Genomic DNA, 14,141 nt, shown 5'->3' with positions numbered 1-14,141 from the left:
TTCGAGCGACTTCCATTAACCACCACCCTCTGGCGTCTGTCCGACAGCCAGTTTCTGACCCAGTTCACCACTTTGGGTCCTAACTTCAGCCCTTCAAGTTTGTTCAACAGCCTCCTATGAGGAACTGTATCAAAGGCTTTGCTGAAATCCAAGTAAATTACATCTAGCATATGTCCTCGATCCAGCTCTCTGGTCACCCAATCAAAAAATTCAATCAGGTTCGTTTGGCACGATTTACCTTTTGTAAAGCCATGTTGCCTCGGATCCTGTAACACAGGGGTGTCCAATGTCAGTCCTCGAGGGCCGCAATCCAGTCGGGTTTTCAGGATTTCCCCAATGAATATGCATTGAAAGCAGTGCATGCACATAGATCTCATGCATATTCATTGAGGAAATCCTGAAAACCCGACTGGATTGCGGCCCTCGAGGACTGACATTGGACACCCCTGCTGTAACACATTAGATTCAAGGAAGTACACTATCCTTTCTTTCAGCAACACTTCCATTATTTTTCCAACAACTGAAGTGAGGCTCACCGGCCTGTAGTTTCCTGCTTCATCCCTGTGACCACTTTTATGACCACTCCTGTTCATTACATTGATAAACCAGTCCAAACTGCTTGCAGGTACACTATGATGCCATGGACTTCATCTCTAGTCATTGGGACAGGCCAAGTTTATTTTTATGTATTCATATGAGGGTAAATCATAAAGTAAAAGCAACATACATTTAATGGCTTTAATAGAAGTAACTATGAGCAATTGAGCATATCAGTTTTCCACATAGTCCCCATGCAAGATGACATATTTGTTGTCTCATTCAACTAGCTTCTGCTAGGATCATCAACAAAGATGTTCTTGATCATATAAAACCCAGAGTTGTCCCTGGAAGGCAAGATTGCCAGACAGAAACTGACCTATTTTGGACATGTGATGAGAGCAAATTCACTAGAAAAGGAGGTGCTACTCGGAATGGTCTGTGGTAAAAGGAAGCAGGGGAGATCAAAGGCCCATTGGCTGGATACTATCAAGAATGACACGGGAATGAACATCAAGCAATTAAAAGAAGCTGTGGAAAACAAGGAAGTATGGCGAAGACTGGCCTACAGAGTATCCAAGGTTCGGACACGACTGAATAGATAGTAGTAGTAGTCAACTAGCTTCTGCAGAGAATAAGTTTTTCGGCTGCTCCTGAAGCCAGGTGACTACTGCTTCCTTTACGTTATCATGCTTTGTCTTTTTGCTCTCCAGGTTGCAGTGATTCACCCATGTCTTGTCACCAGTGACAATCCTCTCCAGAATATTTGGATCTTCTTCATACCGTCTCATGAAATGGGCCACAACCTTCACACGCTGTTGCTTATGTAGATAAGTAAGTCATCATGCATTATGGCAAATGCAGATCCAGTGGACATGAGAAGACTGCATTTATGAGACTACAACAAAAAGGGTTTTTTCCCCCTTCTCAATATTTAGATTAGGTCTTTCCTATTGATAAGGCATTCTTTTCTTGTTTTAACTAATTTTCATGTGTTTTGTAGGCCGCATTGATCTGTTGTAAATTGTGGGAAACCAAATTTTAAAAAACATAACCAAATTTGCAGCTAATTGAGACATCGTTATCCATCGGCCTTCTCTAATCATGACATCCGCCCTGTCAATGTGCTCTTGTGTGGGTGATGTCGATGGGCAACCAGAATGACCTTCGTTAGTTACACCTGTTCTTCCCGCTTTAAACCTTTTTACCCACTCATAAACATTTTGTTGATTCATGGTGTTATGTCCATACTGAGTTAATATCCAATGATAAATTTCCACAGGTTTCACTCCCTATGCCCAAAGAAAGTGCACTACTGCGCGTTGTTCTTCGATGGTACAAACTTGCAATGGAGTATCCATGTTTCTGACCGTAATGGCTGCCACACAACTAAAGGTTGTGTGCTGCACTCTGCATGGACAAACTATACAACAGGCAATGTACAAGTACACATGCTGCATTTCGCTAACTCTTTTCCGGTTATCGTGTAATTTAACAATTGCCTTTAATTTTTGATTCGACCTCGTACTTTATATATCACATATCTAAAGTTTCTCTCAGTGATATATAACACAGCTTTGCAATTCAAACATACAACATTTCAAAGACCCATAAAATTAAAATAACACCCATAAAATAACACTTCCTGGTTCCACAACCAGAAAGTGACTTCAGAGAGAGCGGAGGCCAATGCAAGCAGAAGGCAGAAGAGCCAAAGAGATACAGGGGCAGAGAGAAGGAGAGGTGACTGCAACATGGGACCTCTGCCCCCCCCCCCCCCTTTACTATGCCACTGCATCCAGTGGGCACCTTTTTGGCATTTATTCATTATTGAAATAGGTCTAGTTTCAAATATTTAATTTTGCCCTGGACATTGTATACAATGTTCCGTTATTGTAGAAAAATGTCCAGATCATAAGCCCACCCTAGTCCTACCCAAAACACGTCCCATTGAGATTTAGACACACTTCAGATGAACCGCATAGAAAAGTGTCTACAAACTGAGTTCCAAAAATAGCGATTTGGACATTTTGGAGAAAAAAAAAAATACTTCTGCCACTTTATGTCATTTTTTGGACATTTTTCTTTTTTGAAAGTGTGCCCCATAGTCTGTCCAAGTGAATAAAACTAAGAGGTTCAACAGCATATCTACTTCACATACATGATCTATCCTACCAACAAGCTACATCCAGCATTGACGTGTAGGTTGTACAATGCCTCACAATGCACTATGGACACGAAGTTCAACCTATAACTTTGCTGTGCTTCATTCTATACATCAACATGCCTCTTGGCAACCACAAAGGGACTATCACATGTTACTGCTTAAGTAGTTTACCTTCTGTTTCAATTTGGGAGCATTCTCTCTGTTTAAAAAAGTCAATTTTCATGTAAAATGATCTTTGATTGGCAGCTGGTAAGCACTGCAGGGAAATATAACCAAGCAGAAAGTTGTTTATACAAAGAAAATAAAATTAGCGGGGAGTTTGGCTTCTGCAAGTTGGGAGCTGGAGAATATTTTCCTTCTTTGCTTTCTGATAAATCTGTTAAATTGACAATTTCACTAATCTAATCACACTGTGAGGCAGAGTTTCTACCAGGTAGGATCTGGCAAGTTTTGTGACCTGTTCTGGCAATGGAGCCTATTGTCTGGCTGCCCTGGGTAGGTCTGCTTTTACTATCGGAAGCTGAGCAGGGTCAGGCTCTGGCTTGTACCGGGTTGGGAGACCACCTGGGAATACCAGGTGCTGTAGGCTGGAGGGCCCTATGTTGGGCAGCAGCAACATAGTGGAGCCACACACTGTACGGGAAAAAGCAATGGCAAATCACTCCTGTACTCTGCCGTAAAACATCACAGGGTAGATTCCTCACTGTGTAATGCCAGGGGTCAGTAGCTGACTCAGTGGCATAATCCATCCATCAGGTGATGGAAAAAGTATTTTCCTATACAATATCATAAAAGTTCTTCAGAAGAAGATATGGAGAAGGAAATCTCTTTATCGTCTCCTCCACTTTCACCTTTATGGTTGCAGAGTAATATATTGTAGTAGATGATGGCAGACAAAGATCATTTGTTCCACCCAAGCAGCTCAGTTTTTCTAGTCTCTTATCATGCTTGGTCAACCATCACGAAGAACACTAAGGACCCTGAGATAGATTGTGAGCCCACTGGGACAGGCAGAGAAACATGCTTGAGTACTTGAATAAATTCATGTAAACCATTCTGAGCTCCCCTGGGAGAACAATACAGAAAATTGAATAAATAATGTGATAACTAGAGCTGGTATTGTGAGGTCATAATGCCTCATTCCACCAATGCCTAAGAGCCAACCTCATCAGTGATGTCACAATGGCTTCATTGTCCTATAGTTGGCCCACTTTTCCTACATTTTGATTTCAAGAGTGGCGCAATAGTTAAAGCTACAGCCTCTGCACCCTGAGGTTGTGGGTTCATAGCCACACTGCTCCTTGTGATCCTGGGCAAGTTACTCAATCCCCCATTGCCCCAGGTACATTAGATAGATTGTGAGCCCACTGGGATAGACAGGGAAACGTGCTTGAGTACCTGAATAAATTCATGTACACCATTCTGAATTCCCTTGGGAGAACAGAATAGAAAATTGAATAAATAAATAAGAAAGAGGCCACAGAGGAGCTTCAGAGAGAGGAGGGGTAAGCACTTGGCATCTAGATCGGCTTAACTTAGGGCATCTCCTAATTTTCACCATTAAAAGCATCACGTCTACAGAATATTTCTCTTTTCCTAACTCAGTTTAGCTCCACAGAGAGGAACACCAATTAAAATGAAGAGTTACGGAAAATATGTGGCCTATGGAAGGACGGGATCTGAAGACTCAGCTTCAGAGAAATTTTTAATACTTGAGCTTGGCTAAGGGCTCCTTTTACAAAGCCGCGCTAGGGCCTTAACGTGCGGAACAGCGCACGCTAAATTGCCGCACACGCTAGCCGCTGCCACTTCCTTTTGAGCAGGCGGTAGATTTTCGGCTAGAGTGCGCTAAAACGGCTAGCGCAGCTTTGTAAAAGGAGCCCTAAGTTTCCTAGAGAGAAAAACAGAAAAATCACCCAAGCCTGCAAGGATAGTGTCCAAGGGATAAACTTGAAATATTAGAAAATCAGAGAGCATTCATGACAGAACTATGCTGAGCTGTCTGCGATTCCTGCCTTTTTGTCGACTTTATAGGAAAAAAAAAAAGCTCTAATTAAAAAAAATGGATTGCATATATAGTCTAGCTCCCAGGCATGGCACTAAAAGCAAATTGCTCAAGCTAGCACAAAGGATAACCAAAAGGGCAGAATTTGAACTTGCCTCCCAGAAATTCCTTGCCGCCTGACTGTTTTTCCTTTTTTATTTGCCCAGTATTAAAACTGGTTTTCGGTCAGATCTCCTTCCTCTTAAGATTAGATGTGATCCACAGAAAAACACTCTCTCCACTGATGCAAATAAATGGTATAACTCAAATAAGCTAAAATTATGAGGGTGGTTTGAAAGGTTTGGTAAAAAAGCAAGTTAAACAACGTAGTCTCCATCGAGGGCTATACACTTACCCTCCCCTTTTTACAAAACCGTAGCGCAGTTTTTAGTGCCAACTGTAGCAATAACAGCTCTGACGCGCTATGGTTTTATAAAAAGGGGGGTGGGGGGGCAATGTTCCCTCTAAGCTGAGCACATGAGCGAGAGGTGGTGGAGAGTAAAACTGTGACTGAGTTCAAAGAAGCGTGGGATGAACACAGAAGATTTAGAATCAGAAAATAATATTAAATATTGAACTAGGCCAGTTACTGGGCAGACTTGCACGGTCTGTGTCTGTGTATGGCCGTTTGGTGGAGGATGGGCAGAGGAGAGCTTCAATGGCTGGGAAGGTGTAGATGGGCTGGAGTAAGTTTTAACAGAGATTTTGGCAGTAGGAACCCAAGCACAGTGTCGGGTGGAGCTTTGGATTCTTGCCCAGAAATAGCTAAGAAGAAAAAATAAAAAAATTTAAATTGAATCAGGTTGGGCAGACTGGATGGACCATTCGGGTCTTTATCTGCCGTCATCTACTATGTTACTATGTTACTATATTTTCATTGGCGTCGCTCATAATTTTTCTCGTGTCACTCACTAAAATACGCATTGGGCGGCGACTGGAATCGAGCGCAGGCGGAGGTGAGAGGAAGCGGCAGCGGCGGCTCAGGCCAAGCACCGGCACGGCACTGCGAAAGGGGACGGAAGCGGCGCGAGTCCGGCGCTTGTCGTTCTCCTCGGGCGACGCCGTGCCTGCGCATCCTCCTCGGAGCCTTGTTTTTTCCATCCGCCGCCTGAAATGTTTTTTGAAGCTTCGGTCTGCCCTGCTCGCCTTAGTGTATTTTAAGTTGAAAGATGCAGCGGCGGCTCCTCTCAAGATCCCCGACTGCATCGGACTTCCGACGCAGGTGGAGATCATGAGAGGAGCCGCTGCCACGTCTTTCAGCTTAAAAATACACTAAGGCAAGGCAAGGAGCAGGGCAGACCGAAGAACAGCATGAACATACCAGTAAGGCTGGGGACTCGCGCATGCGCACTCCTGCGGCCACGGACCTACACCTCACAGAACACGCAGATAGGAGTGCGCATGCGCGCCTGCTCATAAATTTGTGGAGTATGTAACTTGTCGCTCATGCATATTTTTTTTTTTGCACACACCTCATCAATCCTTAGAGGGAACATTGGTGGGGGGTTAGTACAGCAAGTTTCTGGAAACTTACTGAACGAAGTCCCTCTTATACTAAGGTGCGCTAAGCATTTTAGTGCGCATTTAGCGAGTGTTAAATCAACGCACGCGCTAACCGCTAACGCGTCCATAGGATAACATGCACGCGTTTAGCGCGTGCTAATATTTACCGTGCGCTAAAAAGCATAGAGCACCTTAGTAAACTACTGTAAACCGCGTCGAGCTCTACGAACGTGGAGATGAAGCGGTATACAAACCTAAGGATTAGATTAGATTAGATTAGATTAAAAGAGGGCGTAAGTGCATAGCCCTCAATGAAGACTACATTGTTTAACTTGCTTTTTTTTACCAAACTTTTCTAACCACCCTCATAGGTTCAACAATTTTGTTTTATTAAAACTTGTTTATTATTCTAACCTGAATAATGGCAGCGGTTAGGCAGGTTTGTGTATTCTATTCTTGTACATTCTAAATGTGTGACATGGTAAATATTTTATAAGGATTTTTTTAAACCATCCTCAGGAGCAGAGAAATGCTCTGTCATCTGAAATCATGCTTCTCGCATTTCCTTTTTGGCTGGCTGCCCTGTGATTCTTCATCTCTGAAAATCCTTCTGGCCTGTAGGCAGTGCTACTCTGTTGGCTTCTGTCTCATTACTTCTCACCCAGGTATATAAATCAAACTGCAAGTCTTATTATCTAGTTCTCTCCTCTGCTCCCCGCTTGTCTCAGCTCGAGAAAAATTAACACATTTGTCTTTGGCAACTGCACAGTCCCTTATAACTCAGCTTTTAAACAAGAATGCCGGCCACCACCGGCCTCAGGTAACTGATTCATTTCACCTTCAAGTAATTGAGTCTTCTCCCTTCGATTTTCCTTCGGCTGTTAAAGACAAACGGACGTCTTCCCGGAATACGCTTCTTTACAAAAGACAGGTCTTCAGGAGAGACGCACAGCTTAACTCGGGAGGCAGGAGGAAAACCGATTGCTGCAGTTGTCAGGATCTCATCGTGTCAGGGTAGGTAGAACCGACGTTTCAGCCATCATGTTGTGGCTTTCTTCAGCAGACCCTGAAGAAAGCCACAGCATGATGGCTGAAAAGTTGGTTCTACCAACCCAGATACGGCAAGACCTGGACAACTGCAACAATCACGACGCCAGCAGCGGAAGCCTAAGAGAACATTTTCAGTTGCCACTCACTTCCAGATTAACAGAGTGCGGAGGGAATAAAATGATGACAGTCAGTCTCTTCCTCCTTTTCCCACTCCGGTGGAACTGCTTTCTTCATAATTAATAATACAAAATAAACTACACTTTCCCCTCCCTATTCGCGGTTTCGATGTTCGCGGTTTCGATTATCTGTGGGTTTTTTCCCCCAGCCCCATCAGAATCACTCGTTGGCATCGAAAAAAACTGGCCCCGGGACTTGGAGGGAGTTCCTGTTGTAGTCTCGTGAGACCACGGGAACTCAGCAGCACGGCTCTGCATGGGGCAGGAGTGTAGGAAGGTCGCTCCTGCTCCGTGTCACCGCTTGACCACCAGGTAAGGTCCGGGGGTGGGTCAGAGCCGGCCAAAAGTTATTCGCGATTTTTCCCCTCACCCCTGCGAATAGGGAGGGGTTTCTTTCCAACTGTTGGTGCCTCTGACTTTAGGGAATGTTGAATTCACATCTCAGAACTTATTCAATTAAGAAAGGACTAGGAGAAGCACTCTAATCCAAAGAGATTTTGTGAGCTTGGCAAATCACTACCTTGGTTTCCCTAGGTATAATTAGATAATAACTGTCCCCTACTCACAACATGATATGGTTACTCTGAGCAAGGTTGATGCAGAAAACCCACCTTTTTGATATAGCCATCAATCCTTAATCCTACTCCTCTGCCCTCCAACCCAGCCAACTGATTAACCGTTCCCCTTAAATATATCCATGGCATCCTGTCTGTCTGTCTTGTCTGTTTAGATTGTAAGCTCTTTTGAGCAGGGACTGTCTTCTTTGTGACTCTGTACAGTGCTGAGTGCGTCTAGTAGCGCTATAGAAATAATTCATAGTAGTAGTAGTGTGAAGAGTTTCAGTCTTTGTGAAGCAGAGCAGAGATTATGATGTCATAATGCCTCATTCCACCAATGAGCTAACCTCACATCAGTGATGTCACAATGGCTTGATTGTCCTGCACTCCCCTCTGCCCTCCAACCCAGACAGCTGATTAACTGTTCCCCTTAACTGTATCCATAACATCCTGTATGTCTGTCTTGGCTGCTTAGATTGTAAGCTCTTTTGAGCAGGGACTGTTTTCTTTTTTGTGACTCTGTACAGCGCTGCATATGTTTGGTAGCGCTATTGAAATAATTAATAGTAGTAGTAGTAGTAGTAGAAAGCTGCATGTTAAAGCTATGTACCAATGGCTGAGTGCATGAAACAGAGAAATACAATGGCAGATAAAGGTGAAATGGCCCATCCAGTCTGCCCATCCTCAGCATCCACTATCTCTTCCTCTCCTTAAGAGATTCCACTTGGCTAGGGTTACCAGATGTCCAGATATACCCAAACATGCCCTCCTTATAGAGTACTATCCGGATGTCTGGATGGATTTTGAAAACCCAGCAGTTTGTCCAGGTTTTGGAAGGCCATGGCTCTGCTGGAGCTGGGGGCTGGAGCATCTCCAATCATGCACAGATGTGACACACTGATGTCACACACATGCGTGATGTCATTGACCTGAATCCGTGTATGCTCAGAGGCCCTCCAGACGCAAGCCTGAGCTCAGGGAAGGAGAGGAAACAAGGTTTGGGTGGGGATGGGGCAGAACAGAACAGGGCTGCAGTGAAATCAAGAGGGGCCACATGTCCACATATTCTTAGTACTACAAATATGGTAACCCTACACGTGCCTGTCCCATACTTTCTTGAATTAAGACAGTCTTTGTCTCCACCACCTCTACCGGGAGATTATTCCACACATCTACCACTTCTATAAAAAAAAATTTCCTTAGATTACTCCTGAATCTATCACTTCTTAACTTCATCCTATGCCCTCTCATTTCGGAGCTTCCTTTCAAATGAAAGAGACTTTCCTCATGTGCATTTAAATGTCTCTATCATATTTCCCCTCTCCTGCCTTTCCTCCAAAGTATACTTATTGAGATCTTTAAGTCTGTCCCCTTGGTTTTCATTGGGTCTTGAAGAAATTACAAGAGAGTTTGGTTATTTTATATTGTAATAATTGACTGTGTGTAATAAACTTTACCATATCTTGTTCAACATCTTCATAAGGGACTTGGCTGAGGGGCTTCAGGGTAAATTAACGTTATTCGCCGATGACGCCAAATTATGCAATATAGTGGACAAGAACACAACAGGACCTGACAACAAATCCAAGACCGATAGTATGGCACACGACCTCCTCCTACTGGAGAATTGGTCCAGGACCTGGCAACTAAACTTCAATGACAAAAAATGCAAGGTCATGCACCTTGGCAACAAAAATCCATGTAAGCCTTACACTCTTAATGGTGAGATCCTAGAGAGAACTGTAGCGGAACGAGACTTAGGGGTAATCATCAGTGAGGACATGAAGACTGCAACTCAGGTGGAGAAAGCTTCATCTAAAGCCAGACAAATCATGGGTTGCATACGAAGGAGTTTCGTTAGCCGTAAGCCCGAAGTCATAATGCCATTATATAGGTCCATGGTGAGACCCCATCTGGAATACTGTGTACAATTCTGGAGACCACATTACCGCAAAGATGTGCTGAGACTTGAATCGGTCCAGCGAATGGCCACACGGATGGTCACGGGGCTCAGGGATCTCCCGTATGAGGAACGGCTGAATAAATTGCAGCTCTACTCCCTAGAGGAACGCAGTGAGAGGGGGGACATGATCGAGACATTCAAGTACCTCACGCGCCGTATCGAGGTGGGGGAGGATATCTTCTTCTTCAAGGAACCCACGTCAACACGAGGGCATCCATGGAAAATCAGGGGAAGGACATTGCATGGCGACACCAGGAAATACTTCTTCACCGAGAGGGTGGTGGATCGATGGAATGGTCTTCCGATTCAGGTGATTGAGGCCAGCAGTGTGCCTGATTTTAAAGCTAAATGGGATCGAAAGGTGGGATCTCTTCGCAAAGGGAGGTAGGGGAGAGTCATTGGTGTGGGCAGACTTGATGGGCCTTGGCCCTTATCTGCCGTCACTTTCTATGTTTCTATGTTCTATGTCTATATCCCAAGGTTGAAGTGTACAGTCCCTTTGACACTTTCCTTTTGCTGTATATTGGCAGTAGGTTTTATTTTATTTAGGTATTTATATACCTCCTATCAGTTTTGATTTGCCTTATTCTGTACATTCTACTGTGAACCTACCACAAATGTTTTGCTCTGTGATGCAGAATGGCAAGCAAATTACTGCTGCATTATAAAGTGTGCACAGCCTTTTGCTCCTAAAGGTTCCTGTTTGAGGGAAATGGCAGCCTATTTCTCCAAAGAAAGGGGTGTGCTTGTACACTCAGAGTGACAATCTGCTCCTACAAAGGAGCTATAGAAAGAGAGGAGCACGCATGACACATCTTAAAGGAAAGTATGCTAATAAGGACAAATTCCTGGAGGAAAAGTCCATAGTCTACTGAGAAAGCTATTGGGGAAGCCACTGCTTGCCCTGGGATTGGTAGCATGGAGTGTTGCTACTATTTGGGTTTATGCCAGATTCTTGTGGCACTGTTGGCAACAGAATACTGGGCTAGATGTATTGGTTTGATCCAGTATGGCTGTTCTTATGTTCTTAAGGATGGATTACGGGGCTCATTTCTCTACCAAACACAATGAAAATTACCAGTCCTTGGACACAACGAAGAAACTTACTCAATATTGGGGGTGCTCTGTATCCCTGAGCTAGCTCCTATTCCTGGGACAGAAGATAGGAGTTCACTAAGGAAGGCCTCTGAACTGCAAAACCAGAAAAAGGGGGGAGGGGGGGAGAATAGTGTCGTGTCTTACAAATCCAGAAAAGGGAAATCTGAGAACAAGACAACTGAAGAAGAATCCAAGGAACAAACGAGCCGGAAGGAAAGGAAGGCAAAGATCAGGCTACTTCCTACAGTCAGTAAAGACAAAAAGACACCACAGATAAATATTTTCCAGTAATCATTTGTTATGTTTTGGCTCTTTATCTGAAGGAATCACTTCAATAAATTGTGTTTTATTCACACTAGACTTGAGCATTAGACTTTGTAGCATGCCTGTCGAGGTGAAGAACTGGTACAGCAACGGGAAAAAGACCCCTCCCACCTGTTACAGCAACAGGAAAAAGACCCCTCCCACCTGTTACAGCAACAGGAAAAAGACCCCTCCCACCTGTTACAGCAACAGGAAAAAGACCCTTCCCACCTGTTACAGCAACAGGAAAAAGACCCCTCCCACCTGTTACAGCAACAGGAAAAAGACCCCTCCCACCTGTTACAGCAACAGGAAAAAGACCCTTCCCACCTGTTACAGCAACAGGAAAAAGACCCCTCCCACCTGTTACAGCAACAGGAAAAAGACCCCTCCCACCTGTTACAGCAACAGGAAAAAGACCCTTCCCACCTGTTACAGCAACAGGAAAAAGACCCTTCCCACCTGTTACAGCAACAGGAAAAAGACCCCTCCCACTTGTTACAGCAACAGGAAAAGACCCCTCCCACCTGTTACAGCAACGGGAAAAAGACCCCTCCCACCTGTTACAGCAACAGGAAAAAGACCCTTCCCACCTGTTACAGCAACAGGAAAAAGACCCTTCCCACTGAAGTAGGCCCTTGAGGATTTACCCTCCTCCCACCCAACACAGCCCCAAGGGTCAGGAGACTGCAGCTTTGCCCCCGTCACACACTGTACACCCTGTGTGTATTTCAGCTGTCGCTTTCTATTAACAAAATGCACATTTCCATCCACAGGCCTTCTTAGAGAAAGAGGAAATCTCCAGTCCAGAAGGTTTATAGTTAATTTATAGCGATGCTAATGGAGTTCTCTTCTCTCATTTGGGTGGATAAGTACTATGAGGAAATATTCCTCACTGGGACAGTATCCAAATAGAAACATGATGGCAGATAAAAGTCAAATGGCCCATCCAGTCTGCCCATCTGCAGCATCCACTATCTCTTCCTCTCCCTATTGGCTAAGGCTCTTTACACCTGCATTGTGAGGTCATACAGCATTATTGTTATAAGCTAAGGTTCTTAACACTTGCATTGTGAAGTCATAGAACTTTATGGTTACAGAGACATAGAAACATGATGATGGATAAAGGCCAAATAGCCCATCCATTCTGTCCATCCGCAGTAACCATTATCTCTTCCTCTCTCTAAGAGATCCCACGTGCCTATCCCACGCTTTCTTGAATGTGTATCTTGGTACAGTTGTGGACTCATCCTTCCAAGCAGGCATCCGATTCTCTTCCTGATAGGATGTTGAATACTGCCCTTAGTTGATTAATTAATGATTTAAATGAGCAGGAGAGTCACCAATATTCACCAATACTTAACCGGAAAGTGCTGCTGAATACTAGCGCTCATTGCCAAGTCCCAAGTGGGCAGGTCAGGAGAGTTACAGGAGCTGGAGCTGATGTATGGGCATGGAACAGTGATGTAGAAATACTGTATGTATTCTGGAATTTATTTTCTTCTCTCCACCCTTTTAAGTGCATTGTGATATTGTTGTGATGAGTGGCAGAAATCTGTCCTGTCTACAACTGGCATTCCTTGCTTCCTTTAATGGTTTAATTTTGGAATTGTATACCGCTTTGTATTAGTTCAAGCGGCATATCAAAATGAGTAAACATAAACATAATGAAAGTGATTATGCCACTGGTGATGCAATATTGTGACATCATAGTGAAATGCCTATATGCAACAGGCATGGTAACAAATAGAACTGACTATATTTGATAGTAATTGTCAAGTGCTCAGTGTGTAATGCCAGCGGTCAATTATGAAGGAGTATAACCTGCACAGAGTGGCAGATGAGGCTTGGTCCACCTTGTTGGACAGACTGGGTGGACCATACAGATCTTTATCATTTACTGTTACCGGTGTGTATGCCATCACTAAAACTCACACTTTCCTGCTCGCTGTACAGACAGGCAGAGACTTTCCCTTAAACCCAAGGCAGTGACTTAGTGGTGACATCTTCATTAATGGAAGACAAATTGTTCCAGGCTGAAATAATCAATACATAAATGCAAACCATTTTACGGGAATGGAGGTCAGTAGAGGACAAGGCATGGCAGGTGCTTCCTGATACGTTCTATAGACAGTGTCATGCCCCAAAAGCTTCTGGGGAAAGGTCTGCGGAAGGGAGCACACATAGAGAGAGGCAAGAGACACTGCCGGAAACTGAGCACAAATTCAAATCAAACCTCTTGGGTGTATTTTTCCCTTAAATATATTTCTGACCACTTATTCTTCTTCCAGTTGATCAAATCTAGTATAATATTCTTTTCAGTCTAAGATAATGATAAATCTGCCCAACAGATATAGTTTCCCCTCCCCATCACATAAGAGCTGATGAGCTCATTGGATTATAATGAAAGGAACACAGTGGGATAACCACGTACGCTGCCACTGTTCCCTGCACAGTGCTGCTAGGATTGCCATTCAACCAAAACCGTGACATGTCAAGTCTGCTTGAGACAGATGCAGAGGAAATGGAAATAGGAAGGGTGAGATATTGCCATGGGTCAGTTTGGGTCTGTAGTGACACAAACTGGGTGGGTTAATTAATCCATATTTGCTGATAAAGTACCATAATGACCAGAGCATGATCAGCTCATGGTGCTGGTCAGAGATGCCTCAAGCTTTCATTTTTTGAAGACATCATGCTCCCAATTCACTCACGTCTTCTCTCTTGGATATACGTAGAATGG

At 44.0% G+C, this 14,141-nt stretch overlaps 1 protein-coding gene across 1 annotated transcript in view; it reads right to left on the bottom strand.

Moving 5' to 3' along the window:
- The window catches only part of LOC117368149 (heparan sulfate glucosamine 3-O-sulfotransferase 3A1-like), a 143,002-nt gene that overhangs the window by 56,749 nt on the left and 72,112 nt on the right, over nucleotides 1-14,141 (bottom strand). The gene's annotated exons all lie outside the window — the stretch shown is intronic.

This window comes from Geotrypetes seraphini, chromosome 10 (assembly GCF_902459505.1).
Source record: "Geotrypetes seraphini chromosome 10, aGeoSer1.1, whole genome shotgun sequence".
Taxonomy (NCBI): domain Eukaryota; kingdom Metazoa; phylum Chordata; class Amphibia; order Gymnophiona; family Dermophiidae; genus Geotrypetes; species Geotrypetes seraphini.
The sequence above is the reverse complement of the archived record's forward strand: the minus strand, read 5'-3'. Positions and strand labels throughout refer to the sequence as shown.